The sequence below is a fragment of the Gracilinanus agilis genome, chromosome 1 (assembly GCF_016433145.1).
Source record: "Gracilinanus agilis isolate LMUSP501 chromosome 1, AgileGrace, whole genome shotgun sequence".
Lineage (NCBI taxonomy): Eukaryota > Metazoa > Chordata > Mammalia > Didelphimorphia > Didelphidae > Gracilinanus > Gracilinanus agilis.
In genome coordinates, this window is record NC_058130.1 from 460,191,254 (window position 1) to 460,213,571 (window position 22,318).

The following is a 22,318-nucleotide window of genomic DNA, read 5'->3' on the forward strand; positions in this document are numbered from 1 at the left end:
GCCAGATCCTGTGTGATCCTGATTGGTGCTCCTTGATATTTGAATTGTCTCTTTCTGGCTTCTTTTAAGATTTTTTTCTCTTACTTGAAAGCTCTTGAATTTTGCTCTTATATTTCTTGGTGTTGACTTTTCTGTGTCCAGTGTAGAGGGTGATCTATGGATCCTTTCAATGTCTATATTGCCCTCTTGTTGTAGAACTTCAGGGCAATTTTGCTGAATAATTTCTTTAAGTATGGAGTCCAAGTTTCTATTAATTTCTGCCTTTTCTGGAATACCAATGATTCTCAAGTTGTCTCTCCTAGACCGGTTTTCTTGGTCTGTCACTCTCTCATTGAGATATTTTATGTTTCCTTCTATTTTATCAGTCTTTTGACTTTGTTTTATTTGTTCTTGTTGTCTGGAGAGATCATTGGTTTCTAAATGTTCGATTCTAGCCTTTAAGGACTGGTTTTCGGCTTTAATGTTTTGGTTTTTGGCTTTAATGTTTTGGTTTTCGGCTCTAATGTTTTGGTTTTCCTTTGCAATCCGGTCATTTTTGGTCTTCAGTTGTCTTGTCTCACTTTCCAATTGCGAAATTCTGCCTTTTAAACTGTTATTTTCTTGCCAGATTTCTTCCATCTTCCTCAGCATTTCATTTTTAAACTCTTCCATAGCTTGTGACCAGCTTTCATTTTTTTGGGGAGGTTTGGATTTTTGTTTTCCCTCCTCTGTTGTCTGGATTTTCTCTGTGTAGAAGTTGTCCAGTGTTCCAGAGTTTCTATTGATGGTCTTTTTCTTCTGGACTTCCTTATTGCTGGCCATTGTTAGCCCTGTCCCTTTTCAGCTTTGTCTTTGCACTCAGGGTCTGCCTGGGCCTTGAAAGCTCTGGGGGGTTCAGGTCTCCTTGTCTTCGGGGTCAGGCCTCCTGGTAGTTCCCGGTCTGCCCCTCTGCCCGAGGTTCCTTCAGCAGTCTTTGGGGCTGCTTCCACAGCCACGCTCAGGTCTGCACCAGGTCCTCTCTGGAGGTTCAAAGCCTGGGCTGGAGATTGTTATTGAAGCCTAGGGCACTGCCTTTGCCTGGGCAGATGCTCTTAGGGCACTGCCTTCACCGAGGCAGAAGGTAGTGAAAGTCTGTGGGCTGGAGATCTTTATTCGCACCTGAGGCAATGCCTTCAGTGTTTGGGAAAGGCAGTGTTTTAGGGGCCTTTGTCCAGGCCCGAGGTGGTGCCTTCACCCACTTGGATGCTTGGGGAAAGTCCTTGTTTGCCCCCAGCCTCCTGGGGTCCCTCGTCTTGCAGCACACAGGTACACGCCCCGGGGCTGCCAGTGATTATCTGGTTGCCCCAGTCCTGCTTTCCCACTTGTGCGTTGGCTTGTGCAAGGTGTGGGGGGTGGGAGTGGGGGAGGGGCTTCTTCCTCTCCCGTTTTAGTGAGAGCTGTTTCACCCCTTTATAGCGTGGAAATGCCACGATTCTGAGTACCTTCAATGCTGCGCCCTGTTGTGGGGTTCCTTCGTTCCTCTGGACTCATTTTTATTTCCCCTTGAGGGGTTCTGTATGCTTTGGTCAGGAGAGATCTAGCAGCTGCTCCTTACTCTGCCGCCATCTTAACCGGAAGTCACTAATGTTCTCTTAATTACCATTTCAGTGATCATTTCTTAGTCTTCATCCTTCTTGATGTTTCTGCAGCCATTGAAATTTTTACCACCTTCTTCTCCATGAGACTTACTACTCTTTAGGTCTTTATTATGCTGAATTTTCCTGGTCCTTCCCTTATCTTTCTCCTTCTCAGTTATTTTTCTGAGATCTTTATTCAGGTCATAACTGGTATCACATGGCTCTCTTCTCTTATCACTCTATACTATTTTACTTAGTGATCTCATGATATTACATGAATTCAATTATCATCTCTATGTTTGATGATTCTCAGTTATTCAATAAATATATTAAACACCTACTACACATCAAGCACTGTACTAAGCACAAAAGATACAAAAAGAGGAAAAACACAGCTCCTGCCATCAAAGAGTTTACACTGTAATAGGGAAGAAAATAATTTGTACAAATAAGTGTTATAAACAGGAAATAATCAAATGAAGAAAAATACTATAGGAGAGAATATTTTAGTGGAAATTAAAGGAAGTCAGGAGTTGGGCATGAGGAGGAAGGGCATTCCAGGAATGGGAAACAACAAGAGATAATGTCTAAAGCTGAGAGATGCTGTATCTTATTCAACAAACATCAATAATATCAGTGTCACTGGAATGAAAAGTACATGGAGTTAGTAAGGTCTAAGAAGACTGGAAACACCACAGGAGGAAGATAGGTTTTGAAGAACTTTGAATGTTAAACAGGATTTTGTAATACTAGAGTTTATAAGACACCATTATAGTATATTGAGAAAGTATGGAAAATGGCATGTCCTTTAAGAAAATCACATAGGTGGCTGAGGTGGATACACTGAGGTGGATTGGAATGGGAGGAGACTTGGATCCAATAGAATCACCATCAAGCTGTTATAGTCCAGTCATGAGATGATGAGGGCCTGCCTACACAGGAGTAAAAACAATGTCAGAAGAAAGAAGTAGTATTCCAGATATGTTGAAAAAGTGAATTTGAAAGATAGTGATAACATCTTAGATATGAGGATTGAGAGATAGTGAGGGGTAAAGGAAAACACTTAAGCTATGGACCTGAAGGAATGTAATGATAATGAGCTCCATTTCTGACATATTGAGTTTAAGTTGTTTATTGGACATTTAATTCAAGACTTATGAATATTAAGGGATGTCAGACCAAACATCAGCAGAAGTGTTAGTACAGGGTATATAGATTTGAGAATTGTCAGAATAGAGATGATAATTAAATCCATGGGAACTGATGAGATCTCATAGTAATGTAATATAGAGGGAGAAGAGAAAGGGTTCCAGGACAGAATTCTGGGAAAACCTAATGTAAAAGAGCATGATCTGAATCAAGATGCAGCAAAAGAGACTGAGGAGTAGTCTGATATACAGGAAAAACATGAGACACTTGCATACCAAAAGAAAAGATTTTAAGGAGAAGAGGGCAATCAGCAATATTAAAGGCCAAAGAAAGGTCAAGGAGAATGAAAATCGAAAAATAAGGACAATCATTCAATTTAGCTATAAATAAATTAGTAAAGTGTTTGGCACAAAGAAAATGCCACAAATGTTGTCTGGTGATGATGATGATATTGGTGGAATGATCAGACAGAATTAATGATTAAGAGGAGAATAAGAGGAATAACCAATTGTAGTGGGCTTTTTTTTCAAGAAGTTTAGTTACAAAGGATAGAAGAAATACAGGGCAATAGTGCAGATGGAAAGAAAAGTCAGGGTTCTTTTAATGATAGAAAAGATATAGCCATGCTTATAAGCTATAGATAATGTGAGTAGATTAAAAAAGAAAAAGACAAAATATGAAGATGGCAGAAGAATGGATTTGTCCTTGGAGATGGGATGGAAATTTATATCTTTTATAGGTAGAGGTATTAGCTTTGGTAAGAAGAAAGACTACCTCTTTATAGGAAAGAGAATTTCCTATTTGTTTTTGTGTATAGTTTATACATATTTATTTATATTTTGTCTCCATTAGATTATGAGCTTCTTGAGGGAAGAGACTCTCTTTTGCCCTTTGCAAATTTAGTTGACTCACCTTATACCTTCTACTGATCTTCAAGCTCATATCTCCAAATGCATTTTAAACATCTGAGGATTTGTAGTGGCCATCTTAAACTCAACATGTCCAAAAATGTACTCATTCTCTTTATTTCAAAACACATTCCCCTTTCCAAATTGTCCTACTGCTTATCAAAGGCATCACCATCTTCCTATTTCCTCATGCTTAGGACATTAGCATCCTTTAGCCTTTGAATCCTTACTTGCCTCCTGCCCCACCCTATACACTCTGGCCAAGGTCTGTTAATTTCAATTTTTTTATCATCTCTCATATATTCTGTTTTTCCCCCTCTAATATGCCACCATCCTTGCATGGACCCATACCTCATCCTTATGCTACTGCCTAGCCTTTTGGTGCATCTGTCTGCCACGATCCTTTCACCACTCTCATCCATACTCCATTTAATTTCTAACAAAGCTCTAAACATATTATTCCCCTGCTCAATAGCCTTGTATTTGAATATCCCCTCCAAGATCAAAGAGAAGATCTTCTTTCATTCAAAGACCTTCATAACCTATCATGTCTCCCGATTTCACATTTCATATTTTTTGCATTTCTCAATGCTTTGATCCAGTGACATCATCTTCTTGCTGTTCTTCCATCAAGACCTTCTATCTCTCAGCTTTAGACATTTTCCCTGACTGTCCCCAATGCCAGAAATGATCTGTGCCCTCAACTCCATCTCCTGGCTTCCTTTCACTCTCTCAAGTGTCATGTAAGATTCTATCTTCTACAGAAAGCAATTCCTAATCCCTCTTATTTCTAGTTCTTCCTCTCTGTTAATTGTTTCCCATTTATTCTGAATATAGTTGAGTTTTTTCATGTTATTTTCATGTCTCTCCTGTTAGGCTGCCACCTCTTCAAGAGCAGGGGATATCTTATGCCTTGCTTTGTATTCCCAAGGTTTAGCACATGCCTGTGACAAATAACAGGCATTATTTATTTTTAGCTGAGCTGAGTAACTGTTCTTCCCATAAGGCACACCCCATCTCCTAACTTAGATTATTTTCCCTGGCTGTCTCTGTGTCTAAATAATGTCACTCCTGATTATCTCTACCTTCCAGATCCCATAGGTTTCCTCAAGTTTCAGCTAAATACTATTTTCTTAAAGGGAATCTTCAAGAAGTCTTTTCTGATTCCATTCAATTCTAGTGCCTTCCTACTAAGATGGATGCATATATAACATATATGCACATGTATGCATAGATTTACATTTATGTATATGGATATAGTATTGTTCTTAACCTTGGGGATCATACTGTCCATGGAGTTTTCTTGCCAATAATACCTGGGTGGTTTGCTATTTCCTTCTTGAGTAGACTGAAGGGAACAGGGATTAAATGATTTGCCTAGGATCACACAGGCAGCAAGTTTCTGAGGCTAAATTTGAACTTCAGTCTTCTTGACTCCAGGCCCTGGACTCTATCCACTGAGCCATCTAACTTCCTACTCTATATGGAACTCATATACATGTAACTATATATGTATTATGTGGACTTTTAAATGTATATTTGTGTGTGGGGGAGAGGGTAGGGCAGATAGGAGAGAGGATAGGGAGAATGCAGGACATAAAACAGTATAGATTTCAAGAAATGAAGGTCCTTAGAAGGCAAAGGAAGAATGAATGCTAAGTTCTAAATTATTTGGTGATTCCCATCTCATCTTAGATGTATGAGCAGTTTGGCAGTCTGCTACAGAGTGAAGGGAACAATGAAAGAGGCTATGTCTGGAGGATATTCTTATCTGGGCTGAAGGTCAGGGTCAGGAGGTTAAGCTGTCCTCATTTAGTGATGAACATTCAGGCTGATTTCCCATTCTTTAAAGGTTGTGGATTGTTCCAGTTCAGATGAGGAAGTCATAGGGAAGGGAAGGAGAGAAAGATTCCCCAAAGTATAAGAACATTCCAATAGTTCTGGCTTTCCCATTATAGCTCTACTATTTTAATATTCTAGTTCGTATTTTTCCTTCAGTCATAATGGGACTTATTTCTCCTACTGATTTGATTAGTCTGTTAACTATGCAATATTTAAATTACCTATATAATTTGGGGGAGGGTCAATATGTCAGATTAAACATAGAGAACATAGGGAAAATAGAGTAGAGGTTTTTGCTTGCCTATTATTTTGGCAGATCCTCCTGGTAGCCAGTTTCTGAGGCTTAGATTAGGCACATGAAAAGAGTAATTCATTTAATAATACTTTAGCGATTTGAAAGAGTTAATGTGTTTCCCTTAGTGCTTAATATAATACTGACCTAGGAATTTAGATACTGGGGAAAATATGGCCCAATAATAGGTAGACAGAAGATGTTCTGTATAAAAGCAAACCTTTGTTTTCCCAATCCCTAATCTTAGAAACTTTATTTCACACTCAATTATCTCTATTTATAGCTAAAGCAAGAGTACATTTCTATTTATAATGATACAAAAATGCTTAGTATGATTTTTCACTATGCATAGTTGAATTTTCAAACTGCACATTATCAAAGTTTTAAAGAAAAGCTAAATATCACTTGCATCTGCATGCAATAGACCACTGAAGATCCTTTACTGAATTTTCATTCAACCATTCAACAAAGAGAGAACAAATTACGTTCAGCATAGCTTTAGTATTTAGCACATTAGAGTGCATTTCTTTCTTTGAAATATGGCAATCTATGAAAAAGATAAATGACCATTCTCTATTAATGACACTTCTCTTAACCTGAAATATCATTTTCTTACCATGCCAGACAGTAAAATATATTGAAATGCTGCTCTCTGTTAGTTCTTTCTTTAACTTATGTGGAATAGAATGTCTGAATACTTGAGGCCAATATCAATATGGAAATATGGGAAGTTTTTATGCAACTTTATGTATAGAAACCTCAATGATGAGCATTCTTACATTTCTTCAAACCCTTGACATCCCAGTGACTCTGAACCACTGTATACCATTAATAATAACTCCGTTTCACACCCCCGCTACCTGATTCTTTTTTCCTATTACCCCAAAATTTCTCATTCCAAAGTTTGATCCTAATTCCACTCACTCCTTTCATTGCACCCTCTGGAATGCCCGATCCATAGGCAACAAATTTTCCTTTTATACCTATTCTTTGCCTTTTCTTCCAACTACTACCTTTCTTTTTTTTAATTTCTTTTTAAATTTTTTCCATGGTTACATGATGTTTGCCTTCCCCTCTCTGGGAATTTATAAGCAATTGCACTGGGTTATACATACATTATCACTCAAATCCTATTCTGTATTATTCATTTTTGTAATAATATTTTAAAACCAAAACCCCAAATCATACACCAATATTAACAAATGCTAAATCATATGTTTTATTCTGGATTTCTACTCCCACAGTTCTTTCTCTAGATGTGGATAGCATTCTTCCTCATAGGTCCCTCAGAGTTGTCCTGTACCATTGCACTGTTTTTAGTAGCAAAATCAATTACATTTGATAGTCCCACAGTATTTCAGTTACTCTCCTGATTCTGCTTATTTCACTCTTCATCAGTTCATACAGGTCTTTCCAGTTCTTATAGAAATCAAGCAGTTCACCATTCCTTATAACACAATAGTATTCCATCACCATACTCTATGACAATTTGTTTAGTCATTCTCCAATTGAGGGATATCCCCTTATTTTCCAATTTTCTGCCACAACAAAAAGTGCAGCTATACATATTTTTGTACAAATAGAATCTTTCCCATTTTTGATCTCTTTGGGATATAAGTATAATGATATTTTGCAAATCAATATGGAAAGAAAGATGATTGACAGTTATCTGTTTAGAACATGGAATGAGCTGAGCCTGGCAGGAGGTGAGGCAGGACAGTTAATAGCTCAGGTATATAAGGAAGGATTTGAACTGGGACAGGGTCTCAATCTGAGATATTTGAGTTAGTGGGAGGTTATGGTGGTGGTCAGGGTAGGCCATAGGTCAACTTGAATTATCAGCAACCTGCACTAACCAATTTATGCTCCCAGATCCTGTGATACCTTTATACTGAATGATGTGTTCCTGATTCATACTCTAAGAACAAGCAGCAACATCTCTCAGCTAAACAACCTGATTTGTGTTGAACTCTATATGGCCCTGCCAGGCTGGCAACTGGCTATCAGCAATTGACAATTGACAAGCCTGATTACCTCCACTTCAAGTACCATCTTTCTATCATTAGCTTAGATTAAGAACCTCCTGTTTCCCTCCTTCCCCAGTTACTACCCTGTTCCCCTTCTAAGCCTGATAACAATAAATCTTTGAACTTATCTAGACTTGTGTCAACTCTGTCTTAAGGCTTAGTGATTATATCCCTGGAGCATTTGAGGGAAAGGAGAATAATATCAGTCACAGCAAGATATAATCCGCAGTCAAGCTCTAGCATTATTCTTACTAGGCCAGATTATTCAGTTAGAAGTATCTGTACAATTCTAATCACAGATTCTTCATTTAGCTGGCCCAGCTGGGACACTGTTATTCTGAAGTTGAGTTTAGCAGATTCACTACAATCATTTTGTGAGGTACTTTGTGTTTCACTATCACAATTTAAATGTTACACTTAGGTATCATACACACAACACACACACACACACATACTTAACTTCAGCTCCTCATATCACTAGTACCATTATAACATAAGCCCAGTAGTAGTATTGCTGGATCAAAGGGCATCAAATTTCTTAAAACCCTTTGGGCATACTTCCAAATTGCCTTGGAGAATGGTTGAATCAATTCACAACTCCACCAACAATGCAATAGTGTGATAATTTTGCCACATCAAATTTTTATTTTTTTTATTATTTTCCGTTACTGTCATATTGGCCAATCTGCTAGGTGTAATGTGGTACCTCAGAGTTGTTTTGATTGTCAATTCTCTAATCAGGAGGTATTTAGAACATTTTTATATGATTATTGATACCTTAGATTTCTTCATCTGAAAACTCCCTTTTCATATCCTTTGATCATCTGTCAATTGGGAAATCATTTGATTTCTTATAATTTGATTTAGTTCTTAATATATGTTAGAAATCAGACTTTAGAATTTTTTTATAAAATTTTTTCCTAGTTTGTTGTTTCCCTTCTAATTATAGTTACATTGGTTTTGTTTGTACAAAGCAATTTTAATTTAATATAATCGAAATCATTAATTTTACATTTTGTAATGGTTCTCTATCTCTTTCTTGATCTTACATTTTTCCCTTCCCTGCAGATCTGAAAGGTATACTATTCCATGTTCACCTAATTTACTTATAGTATCATTCTTTATGCTTAAATCATTTACCCATTTTGAACTTATCTTCATGTAGGGTGTGAGATATTGATCTAAAGCTAATTTTTCCATACTCTTTTCCAATTTTCCCAGCAGTTTTTATCAAATAGTGAGTTCTTATCCCAAAAGATGGGATCTTTGGGTTTATCGATCACAAGATGTTTGAGGTTATTTACCCCTAGACTATTCAATTGATCTCTGCTTCTGTCTCTTAGTCAGTACCAGATTGTTTTGATGATGACTACTTTACAGTACAATTTAAGATCTGGTACTGTAACTACTACCTTTCAATGAAACTTGACTTTTTCTTTATAACATCGCTTTCCTGGGTACTTTTTCAAGGACTAGCTATAACTTCACTTATTCTCCTGGGCTCACTGGTAAAGATGGGGAGTTGAAATACTCCTTTCTCCTCTTTCTGACATCCAGTTTCTCAATCTTCCTCCATCACTCAGTAACTTCATTTTCATATAGGTTCATCTTACTGTAACTACCAAGAAACCAAAATCCTATTAGCTAAATTCAATAGAACCTCAAAACAATTCTCTTTCCTTCCTCACTGATTTTTATATTTGGCTTATGACTTTTTCTCTCCTCTCCATATTTTGCACTTATTGTAGAGTACTTTTATATATATATCAAATATATATATGAAATATATAAATTTCTTCATCTGAAAACTGCCTTGACCATTTGTAAATTGGAGAGTGATTTGATTTCTTATGAATAAATAAATAAATATATATGTATCTATATCTATATCTATATATTGCTTCTCCCCCAAATACTCCAAATGCTCAGTTCCTGAACTGTTCTTCTTCCATGCCCTATTCCTCCATGCTATCTTGACCACACATAAAGACTGCCTTACTCTTCATCTTGCCATCACTCACGAATATGTAAACCCCATGCTCAAGAAATGATCCCTTGTCTAAATAAAATCTTTTGACTTTGCACCTCTCCCTTTCAGCACCCTCTCTTCCCTCACAAAGGTGACACTGAGAAAAATCACACAATCATTCTGAGTCCAATAGAAATTTATTTTACATAACCTCAAGTGGACACTCACTATGGTGAGGCAAACTTACTATACCTCCGTTATCAACACACTATCTCAGTCTCCAGTGGCTCTTCAAAAGTTTTTCATCTCTTCATCAACCTCCAATTACTGACTCTCCAAACAAATACTCTTTTTCATATTTTATTTTTAAGAGACATTAAAGCATTTTTGCTGAGCTACTTTTTCTATCTTCTTTCTCAATTCTTTTTTTAACAATATGTATTTCCCCTCCTAATTATATGTAAATTTTAACAGTTTTTAAAGTTTTTAATCCAAATTCCCTCCATATTTCCCATGTTCCCTATTCCCTTCCATCCCTCCTCCTTCCTGGGATGGATTTTAAGCAATCTAATGTTTATTTTACTTGTGCAATAAAGTAAAACATGTTTATATTGCTCATTTTGTGGACTTCTTCCTCATTTCTTATTACCCAGCTGCTTTCTGCCAGGTTTTCCTTCAACCCTGATTCTGATGATGAATTGATTTACACCTTATCAAGTCAAATGCTTCTAATAGTGACCTGTTTCCATCTTATTTCCTCAAACAGATTACCCCTTCTGTTGTCCCTACTCTTTCACTTCTTTTCCATCTCTCTCTCTCTTCTAGCTCATTTCCTACTCTCTACTAACATGCCCATATTTTAAATAGTCTAAAAAGTATCTTCACTTAATCCTTCTATTCCTGCTGACAATTGTCTCTTTTGTCCTTTTTGACTAAAACTTCTCAATATGAACTTCTAAAAAATTGTACAATAGATTCCTCTTTCTCTCCTCTCACTCGCTCTTTAATAACTTATAATGTGACTTCTGACCTTATCATTCCACTTTCCTCTCAAAAATTACTAGTTATTTGTAATACTTAAATCTCATGTCCTTTTCACCATCCTCATTCTCTTTGACCTCTCTACAGAATAGAATCTGTTGATTACTCTCTCCTCCTTTATACTCTCTTTTCTCTAGGATTTTGAGGCACTATTCTTTCCTGCCTTTCTTCCTCCATGATTACTCTTCCTTTTTCTCTTCTAGATCATATGCTCTAACTCTCATTTTTACTCAAGATTCTGTCGTGGACCTCTCCTCCCATGACACTACTTCATATGGTGATATCACTAGATTCCATGGATTTAATGACCTCTCTTTGCTGATAATTCTTGAATCTACTATTCCTGCCCCATTCTCTTTGCTGACTACTCATCTGGTATCTTTAATATCCTTTCAGATATCTCAGGCTAGATGTTCAGTAGATATTGAGCTCAAAATGTCCAAAGCAGGACTTACTTGTTTCTACCAAACTCCTCTCCCCCTATTAATGTGTCAGGCTCACTCCCTACCTTCAAGTATTTTTGTACGCTACTCCCCAACATAACTTGTTGATCCACTGTTATGTGGAGATGCAAAGCATGGAATCCCTGCAAAGATACAGGGATAGCCTCACCCAGAATTCCAGGGGACCCCCCTGGAAAACTTTGGGTGAGGGGGCAGTTGAGAAGGGTTTGAGACAGTTACTTTGTGGATGTTGAAGTGAGCAGACACCCCGCTTACTACTCCACACTTGGGGGTTCACTTGAGAAGCCATAGTGGCATAGCCAATGTGGTTATTATTTAAGGATTAGCCTGTTTAATAGGGTTAGTTTATATCAACTTCATTATAACAAATATTTAGTAGATATTCATCAATAGAAAGAAAGTTAGTTTTAGTTAAGTGTCTCATCCCCTCCTGTGAGGGGGGAAGGCCAGCTTCAATCTAACAGTTCAGGGTCACCTTTCATTATCCTAAAACCCTCATTAACCTCTCTAGTTTTCCTTGTTATTTCCTAATATAACCTATACCTTCAAATCTGTGCCTGATAATTATTTGGGGGATACTCACAACTCAGTCTGGACATCTAGTTTGAATCCTGTCTGCTGCCAGTTTAAGAATATCTTCTCTGTCCTCAACAGTTAGATAACTAGCTTTTATTTACTCATCTATCAGATCTGTGAGGAATATAAATTAAAGAAAAGGAACATCATTGGGGTTTCAGCCATAACAGAAACTTACCAGAAGAATCTCATTTCTGCCTTCAGCACCAAGTGAATGAGCAACTGTTAGACGGGGAGGGGTTTGAGATCCAGGAGTGTATTACCCCCTCCTCCCTTACTGAAGCCTGTCAATCTGTGGCTTTTAACTTGAAGCTCTGTTTGGCCCTGACACATTATCAGCTTCTCCAAATTATCTGTTATTTTCATCATAACATCCACTGACACTGGATTCCTGGCCATTTCATGACCAAGACACCATTGCTCTGCTCTCAACATTTTCTTTACCTACCACTTCTGCATGGTTTTCTTACTCTGCTTTGACTTTTGACCTCTTTGGCTTCTTTAAGATTTAACTAATATGTCACCATCTATAAGATCCCTTTCATCTTAATTTCAGTATTTAATTTCTTAGTTATTTCCTATTTATCATATATTTATTGGTCTTTGCATGAGTTTCTTTGCATGTTGTCTCCCTCATTAGAGGTATCTGCTTGAGTATAGGGGCTGAGTTTCACCTTTTTTTGCCCCTCCAGAACTTAGCACAGTGCATAGCACATAGTAGGTGCTAAATAAATGTTGTTTAAATGAATGAAATACTTAAAAAACTATAATACATGATTAGTCAAAGAATATATTCTTGAAGTTAGAGGCCTCATCAATTATTTCCAATTCAATAATATCCTTTTCTTCTAAAAGTAGTAAGAAAACATAAAGTTCAGAGATCCTAGTTTAACTTTCCTAAATTTCCTTTTATAATCTTCACTGATGAAGATTGCCTCTGCTAAGAAATATAAACTATTGTCTTTTTTGCTTAACAAATTTTCTGTTTCTACTAATTAGTCTTCTAAATAGATACTGAGTTTGATAGAAAAAACATATGACAGCATTGATTACTAAAAGTTGATTTACTAGAATATTTTTGTAAAGTTCTCTGTTGAGATTTAAGTTCAAAATTGTTTCAGTAGCTCCTACTTAGTCAGCTAAGGAAAAGCAGATTAATATCAGCCTATTTTCAAGTTCACATTGGTAAGGTACTATTAGTTCAAAACTTTAATATGAAAAGCTTCAATTACTGTGACTTTTAGAGTAAATAGTTGCCAGTCAGTTTTATCTTGAAATGATTTTAATTGTTGTTATAATTTCTTATTTGAAAGAAAATTCAATTTGTATGTTACTATAAGCCTTAATAAAATAATTTAGCTTACCCCTGGGAAGGCCCCAAAGAGAAAATTAATAATCCATGATTTACATCCATTTTGACACAGTAAATTATTTTGGAACCAGGTCAATGGCTGGATAGTATTACTGTTGTAGAATTTTAAAAAGACTCACTTAAATGTAAGTAAAGCAATATTGTTGAGGAAGGCATTTTTTTCCTAAATAAGAAACATCATTTCTACTTTTAAAATTTGATCTAGAAATTTGAACCTCAGCACCACCAAACTGGACAATGTGAAACTCATTGATGTATGTCATCAATATTTCATTAAAAAACTGATTGCTAGATAACACATGATTGGAACATTATGGTATGAATAATTCCAGTTAATTGTTTCTTAATTTTTCTCAGTTACCACTAAGATAAGAAAATATATTTTCTCATGACTGTTTTCTAAACACTGTATGGAGACAATCTAAGAATAATCTTCAAGTCATTTCAAGTCAGATTCTGTATAGTTAACAGACATCAACAAATGTATGTATATGCATATATGTCATTTCTAGATAAGTAAAAAAGTATAAATTAAGGTAATTTTCTAGAACATTAACATTTTTCTATAATTATTGTCTTATTTATATGGAAGATGATGTTTTATAGTGGAAAAAATGCTGATTTTGGAATCCTGTACTATCATCTACTTCACCTTGAGCAAGAAACTTAACCTCTCAGGAGTTTTGTATTTCACATCTATAAAACAAAAAGAATGGGTCAGATGATTTTTAAGGTCCCTTCAATGTTAAACAAATAAAAGGTGGTTTGGAGGCTTAGCAAAAGAGCTATAAGCATTTATTAGTGAACTGAGAAAGAGTTTGACTGAGGTAAAGCCAGGTCTCAGCATTTCTAAGTTAAGGTAAGTTCAGGTCTCAAATTTCAGACTAACTGGGTCCCCTCCCTGCCTTGCTCCTGCTTGTCAAGTGTCAGCCCAGGGAGCCAGTCTGTTCAAAAGCAGAAATAAAAATAAAGGCCTCCAATCTTCCCAACCTTGTATTTTAAACCCCGCTAGCTCCACCCGGGGTTGCCAGCATTAGACTCTGTACTCATGATAAAGGACTCCTAAATTATTTCCTTCACACAAATGTATCTGCATGAGATACTCTAGGTGAGTGTGTTTTGGCCTAAAGTATCAAAGAATCTACACTAATACCCTTTAAACCCAGCTCTTCAGAGGATTAGTAGATTTCAAACTCAAAAATAATTCATAAGTAAGCCATCTTGTCCAAACTCTTGATTTTGTATTTGATGAAAGAAATCAAAAGAAGTAATGTAATTTGTCCAAAGTCACATTGATAAGAAAGGTCAGACCATTCTTTTTATTATATCACTTTTTTCTCTCATTTTAAACTCGTGCTAATTATTACCCAGGTATATTAAATTATTTGCCCAAAATTGCATTCAGGAGTTAATGGCAGATCCTTAAATGGAAGTCAGATTCCTTAACTTCAAATCTAATAATCTTACCATTACACATTATGATCGTTGTCATCTAACTCTATAAATAAACCCCAATTGTGTGTTCTTAAATCAGAGAAAATACTGGAAATGTTTTTCTTCCAGTTGGGTAGGTGATGATAATATATCTAGTCTTGTACTATTTCAAGTTTTAGCCAATTTTCAGGTGGCACCAGCCTGTTATGACAGATATTAAGAGTCTTAGCATGCTGTCAATATAGAAAATGACCAATTGCACTTTTCAAAATAGATAATTTAGATAGATATGAATGTGCCAAGTATTTGACAACTTGTGAACATCCTATCCCATGTAAATTTATCATACAAAGAGGTTTATATAGGCACAAATCAGACATTTTAGAGACAGATGGGTCATAGAGATCACTAACAGTTAATTTTGCCAATCAAGATATTCCATTTTTCTACCAAAGCTCAGCAATTTACAAAAGTATACAAACCTCTTTTTTCTTCTGCATTAACTTAATTACTTCAATTTTTAAAGTTTTGATATTTCCCCTTTTCCCCTTGATTTCTTATTTTTTTTTTAATTTAACTAATGCTAGAAGTAATATAATTAGCCTCTATAATAAAACCAAAAATTGCTTAAGCATCTGTTAATGCAATTCTCATTAGGAAATAGAAAGTTATGAAGAAAAAGTAAACATAGCCAATGACATCAAGGAACTTATAAATTATTAGAAACACAACTAGAAGAAGTATATTTAAATAAACTTTTCAAAAAAGTCTCAAAACTGAAGAATTGCAAAATGATTTTAGAGAATATTTTAATGTTGATTGTAAATGAAAAAATTATGTCAATATGACATATATTGAAGAGTGCATGAGAAGCACTTATAGTAGACAGCTCACAGAGATGATCTTCAATTAAATATTATTAATATTAATCAGACACATAAGTCAACATGTCACTTGTACAATTTCTTATGCAACAGGATAATAGAGTCAGTCTGCTAGTAGATAGAAACCCACAACATCCCCCTATTCTACTGTGGAGTTGATTTGATATAATAGGGCTAGACTTGGACTAGCAAGCATCCTCCATGGTTAGGGAAAGGCAGGCAGCATCTCTAAGTGAGGAGGATAATGGTAGGTGAGTATAGAGTACAAACACCAGCAAGTTAGTCCAAAGTGCCTAAGCATGTTGGGGTTGTGGATGGAAGGAAAGGATCTACTGCTGCCACCATCAGTGTCTTGAAAAAGAAATCTTTCAACTCATTGGAATTGGAGGAAGGATTAGAAAGGGGAGTGAATGAATTAGTGAATGAAATATTCATTAGTCACTTATCATATTAAAGCACTATACTGAGAAATGGGAGTATAAATTAAAAAGTAAGATATCTCCTGCCCTCAAAGGAAGGTTTCAATTGCAAGTCACATGAAAAGCTTACATGGTCCTTGGAGTATGGCGGCAAATCAAATAGTAATGCCTCTTAAAATGCCATTTCTACAGATAAAACAATATCAATTTCTGATGCTGAATATTTGATAAAGACTCTATTATTCAGACACTTCAATAAATGTGCCTATGGTACTTGCAGGAACAATTGTTATGCTTAGTTTCCACAGAGATTGGCTCCCAAAATGATGGCTAAATGTGCCGAGCTGACCATTCTTCTAGGTTGAAGTGCCAGACTGTGTCGGAATTAATATCACAACATAATCATTACTTTTATAGCTTGATATTTTTAAAGTAAAATACGCACACATATGTTCATGTATATTGATATACTTATGGAAAACAATCACTAGCTTAAGCTAGACATTAGGAGATTTTTAAGAGGAGTGGTGGTTAGATGTGTCTGACATATACTGTCTCCTGTTTCTGCTCTAGGGGTACTTACTCTCCTTCATGGTTACCTTATTATTGCCTCAGCTAAATTGGCTAGCCTAAAATAGAGATTGAGCATGTTAAACATCTTACTTAATAAATTCCAATGGCTACCTATATGGTACAGGGTAAATATAAAATGTTCTGCATGTCTGTTATAACTTTTCAAAACCTGACCTTCCTATCTTTCCAGCCTTCCCCCCTCCCCACCCAGTCCCCAGACAAAAATACGATTTTATTATTTTCTGACATTTTGTGATCCACGTTCTATCCTCTCCTGATCCACACTTGCCCCAACTTCCAGGCCCCACTCCTTCTATTTTGTCTCGGGGATTTTATTTATGTATATATCTTGTATTTGCTTAGTTATTTACATGTTGCTTTCTCCCCTGCTTTTTGAGGGCTGAGGTTCTACTTTTATTTTTATTTCCGGTGCTTAGTAGAATCCTGGCATATAGTAAATATTAAATAGGTGTTTGATGAGTACCTAACACATAAAATAAATAAATAAAATAATAAAATAAAAATAAGACTAAAATTGAAATTAAAAATATAGACTAATAAATTTAGAGAGAACAAGGAATTTCATAACAATGTCAAAGGTAGGAACAACGCACAGAACTAATAATTATTTGATTATTTTAATCATTCAAAAACATGTATTAAGTTGAAAGGAGAAGACAAGAAATGAAAAATTATTTCGATACCACATTCTGAGAAAGAGAAGAATCATGAATTTTCATTAAGCAAAAGAGATACACTAACAAAGATTAAATTATAAAATATGCAAATAGAGGTATTGCTTTTTGATATAGGATTACCTTTGAATGATGCACAAAGCAATTTATTCATTCCAGCCCACCCCCCATAGCCCTTGTTCATTTTCTTCCAAAAGTTGCACATATTATGTTTTTTCTGTTCAGGCATTCCAAAAGGATATAGTGGAATACTCTAAATATATCTGACATTTTGTGATCCACGTTCAGTTGATTAGCCCTCCCTCTTGCCATATGATGAACCCACATCAGGAATGTTTAAGGGATATGAATTTGTCATTTTTAATACTAGGCCTTTACTCAACAAAGAGAGTTTTTGATATACAAATAATTAATTTCACACATAGAGGTATCTGGAATTATTATATCATTAAATTCTCAAAACAAATGTGTATGGAATCTGTTGAGTTTTACTTTTTTTTAAGCCACTGAAGTGTTGAGATTCACTATGGAAACAAAATATCCCCAAATTTGTAAGAAAACATAAAATATGTCAACACATTTTGACACTGTAGTGATACTATTGAAAGCTCCTAGGGTGTTTTATTAATGGAAACCAGTTCTTTCTAATGGCAAATAATAAAGCAATAAATGTAGTTGTTTATACTATTTATTTCCATGCACAGATGTAGGATATATAATACATAGCATTTGATAGCTTTAGGAAATATTGATAAAGTTTATTCGTTTGATTTGAAAAAAATATTTTGAAATTGATAAAATAAAAACTTCCAAAACCACTTGATCTAAACACTTTATCCTTTTATAGATGATGATTCAATTTCCACATCATCTTTGTTTTGTATCATTCCCTAGGTATCAGTTAAGAAAAAAGATATCCTTTCTTTCCAAATAAGATAATGAATATAAAATTATTCACAATCATTACATATGATATAAAAGGAGAAATTAAAGGGTATTAGCTTTATTTCCCTTTTTTAATATGATATTTTCTGGTATGCCTAGTAATGAACTGATTGTGCTCAAGGATTCACAATCTTTCTTAATGATATTCTCTTTTAATATTTTAAGAGATTTATAATCTTTTTGATATAGATCCTCCATGATATGGTAAAAATCTCAACCCATTTCCACCTTCTTACCTTTTAGGTGTTTTGTCTATATCCTACCATAAATCCCTGCCAAGAGTATTAGCCATTCATATAGGGGACATTCCTTTCAATTTCCTTACATTATGTAGATAACAATAGAATATATTATTTTAATTTCATGGATAGAGAATCTACTTTTCTGCATTTATCTTTCTTGAATATATTTAAGTAACTTGTAGGGCAGAATTTTGAAATGTTAATATTTTTGAAACGTTCTTTATTCACCATGTAACTTCTTCCTCTTGTGTTGGGTTAACCACAACTTTAATTCTTCATATTCTAAAATGTTCACTATATATCATAAACTGAAGTAAATTGATGTAAAAATATTCTTTTATTTCAGCAACAATAATAGATTCATTAAAAGAACCAAATTATTTTCCAAAAGAAAAACATTCAGTTCTTATATTCAAATGTGGCCACATTTACTGTCCATTTGTCATGTCTTTCAGGTATATACATATGCTATGTATATATGTGTATACACATATGTATATGTACATATATATATGTTCAGATATATGATTTATCTATCAAAAATATATCATTGTTTGTGACAGTGGTGTTACACAAATTTCTTAGTACTTCAATATATTAAAATTTTAAAGGAATTATATTTTAATAGTATTTGAGTCTCACTTTGGAATATTGTAGGCTTTATATGACCTTGTGTCTAGAACCTCTAGTATAGGAAATAAATATTCTTGATCTAGTTATTAATTCCTTTGTGGATAATTAGAGTAAATATTTTGAATTACTATGGTTCTCACTAATTTTTTTTATATTTTCCCAAGACATTTTGCAAAGCTTTAAAATGTAATTTTGTGGAATCATTCTTCCATTGGAATTTCTTGCTAGACATCATTCTCAATTGTAGAAAACACATTTGGTCTTTTCCTATTTTATGCTTCACTTCATATTAATAGTAAGATTTTTCTGTGACATTTCATCTGTTAAATAATCTTGTATGATCTTGACTTATATGTGAAATATTCCATAATTGCCGGGATTTTTTCATTTGGTAAAGGTTTTATGGTGAACACACAAGAAATGCACTGAGATCTTATATTATCTATGCCTTATTATGTGACTATACAAGTGTCTCATAATATAGAGTATAATCAGTATTATTTATCAACAACTTCTGATGATAACTCTGGTATTGTGGCAAGTCATTTAAAATATATGTACCCCAGCTAACTTTTTTTTTAAAACCCTTGTACTTCGGTGTATTGTCTTATAGGTGGAAGAGTGGTAAGGGTGGGCAATAAGGGTCAAGTGACTTGCCCAGGGTCACACAGCTGGGAAGTGGCTGAGGCCGGGTTTGAACCTAGGACCTTCCGTCTCTAGGCCTGACTCTCACTCCACTGAGATACCCAGCTGCCCCCTCCCAGCTAACTTTATAGGATTAATCTCTTCCCATGAAGAGAACTCCTACAATGAGAACTCAGTTATAGGGAAAAAATCTAGATCCTTTAAGTATTTGTTTATTTCTGACATCTTGCCTTTTGTTTTCACAAACCTTTCTCAAATGTCCTTAATGTGTATATGAATGTCTTATGATTTATATTCAAATGGGATAGTAAGCATAGAGGTGGTTAATTGTTGATATTTTCTAAGTCACTTTATTTTTGTAAGACTGGTCCATATTTTTCCAAGTTTTTAATATGTTCTTTTCTTTTGGATATTTAAAAAATAATTTTGTAAATAGTTAATCTGATCCAGAAAATCTCACCTTTATTTTTTAGTGAAATTTCTACTTCCATTGAGCAGTGGGATGTACAAATACCTAAATTCAAATATTCCACAATAATGGAAAGTAAATACATGTTATAGAAAACACTTCAAATGCTTCCTTTTTTTGGTTCTTTTTGCTTTCTTTCACATTTCAAACAAATTTCCGTGGAATAATCTGCTGTAGTTCTATCTCTCAGCAATTGTTATAACATTCTGATTTTCTGAACTATTCTTAGTTAGAATTCAGTTAGAATTCCTATATTTTAAAATATTTTCTTTTCAATTTTTCTCATTGATGAGGTATTTAACATAATTTTGAACTATCCTCACATCCATCTTCTTCATAAATGGGATTTTTAAAAACACTTTTGTTTTTAAAACTTAAAGGGAATTTCTAGACTTTTATTGTCTCTTTATTTAGCAATGCATTTGCATCAGTTTAACTTTTTAAACAATTACACATTATGTTGATGTATTTTTTTTTAAAGAGGGAAAAGCTAGATGTCTCAGTGGATAGAGTAATAGGCCTAGATTCAGGGGTCCTAGGTTCAAATCTTAGTTCAGGCATTAGCCATTTGTCCCTGGGCAAGTGACAACCAAATTGCCTAACTCTTACTGCTTTTCTGCCTTAGAACTGATACCCTGTATAGATTTTAAGATAGAAGGTAAGAGTATAAAAAATAATTTGCTGTTTCTCAACATCAAAAATTTGTTTAAACTGTGGAGCCTAAGAAATGGTTCCAACTGAAAGCCGTTAATTATTGGCACTTTTTAGCTATTTTCCCATTACTTCCCAGATGCTTTACTGTGCATGAAATATAATGCTTCCTTTAAACAAATATAGTCAGACCAAAAAAATCAATATATTGACCATGTATGAACTTGTCATTGCAAAGTTTATTCTACTACCTCTCTAATAAAAATGACCCATTAGAGATTTGTAAAACTTTGGTATTGTTTTTCATGGTATCATTATATTAATTATGTAAACTGTTCTCCTCATTTGATTGTTGTGTTTATTATCAATTCATATGAATATTCCCACATTTCTCTGAATTCTTCATATTTTTTAATTTCTTAGGCACAATAATATTAGATTAAATATGTAGTATAATCGGTTTAGTTTCTCAGCTGAGCAACTAGGTTATTCTACATATTTTTGCAAAGAGAAAACCTTAAAAGTGAATTGTGTTTGTTAGATTATATGGTTCCTTTCCTTCTGCCTTTGATTTCTTTTGGTATATTTCTAATATTGTTATTATTGTTGCTCTTCAGTTGTTTCCTACTTTTTGTGACCCCATTTTGGGTTACATCAGATGTCTTTCTGAACACACTTTTCCAATCAAAGTTTTGACTTTCTTATTGCAATTTTCAATTTGTCTCGATAATGGAGGGTGATAAACCGTATGGCGGTTTCTTTTTATTCCCAACACAAAGCTAAGGTATTCAACCTTAGGCATACCCACTGTAATTTGGCTTTTGAGACCTTGTGTCCTCTTTTGCATAGCTCTTATAATAAATATTTACTGTCTCTTTGACACACTTGAGCATTTGGTGACATAAGCAAGAGATCATCAACATAATGCACTAGTTTATTTTCAGTGAATATGATTGATTCAAGGTCTTTCTGCAGGATCTAACAAAATATATTTGCACTTTCTGAGAATCCCTGTGGAATTCTTGTCCAACAGATTTTACCCTCACAGGAGAATGCAAAAATCTTCAGACTGGACTCATGCAGAGGCACTGTAAAATAGGCACAGCAAGAGTCCACAGCTGTGAACAAGGCTGTGTTGCTTGGAATTTCAGCAATGATGTTTGCTGGGCTACATACCACTGCATTTCCCTTTTTAACAAAGCTGTTGACTGCTCTCAGATCCTGCACAAATTGCCATTGTGTTTTGTCATTTGCATCTTTCTTTAGTTTTTTAATAGGCATAATTGATGTGTTGTACTCAGATATGGTATTAGACCAAAATGCCTTGCTCCAGGAGACTTTGGATGATCGGCCTGATACCCTCTGTAGCCTTTTTACTCAACCTGTACTGAGGGATTCTAGGTGGAATGCCCTCTTTCACCTCAATCTTGATAGATGTGGCAGATTTTAAAATTCCTACATCAGTTGAATGTTTTGCCCAAACTGCCTCTGGG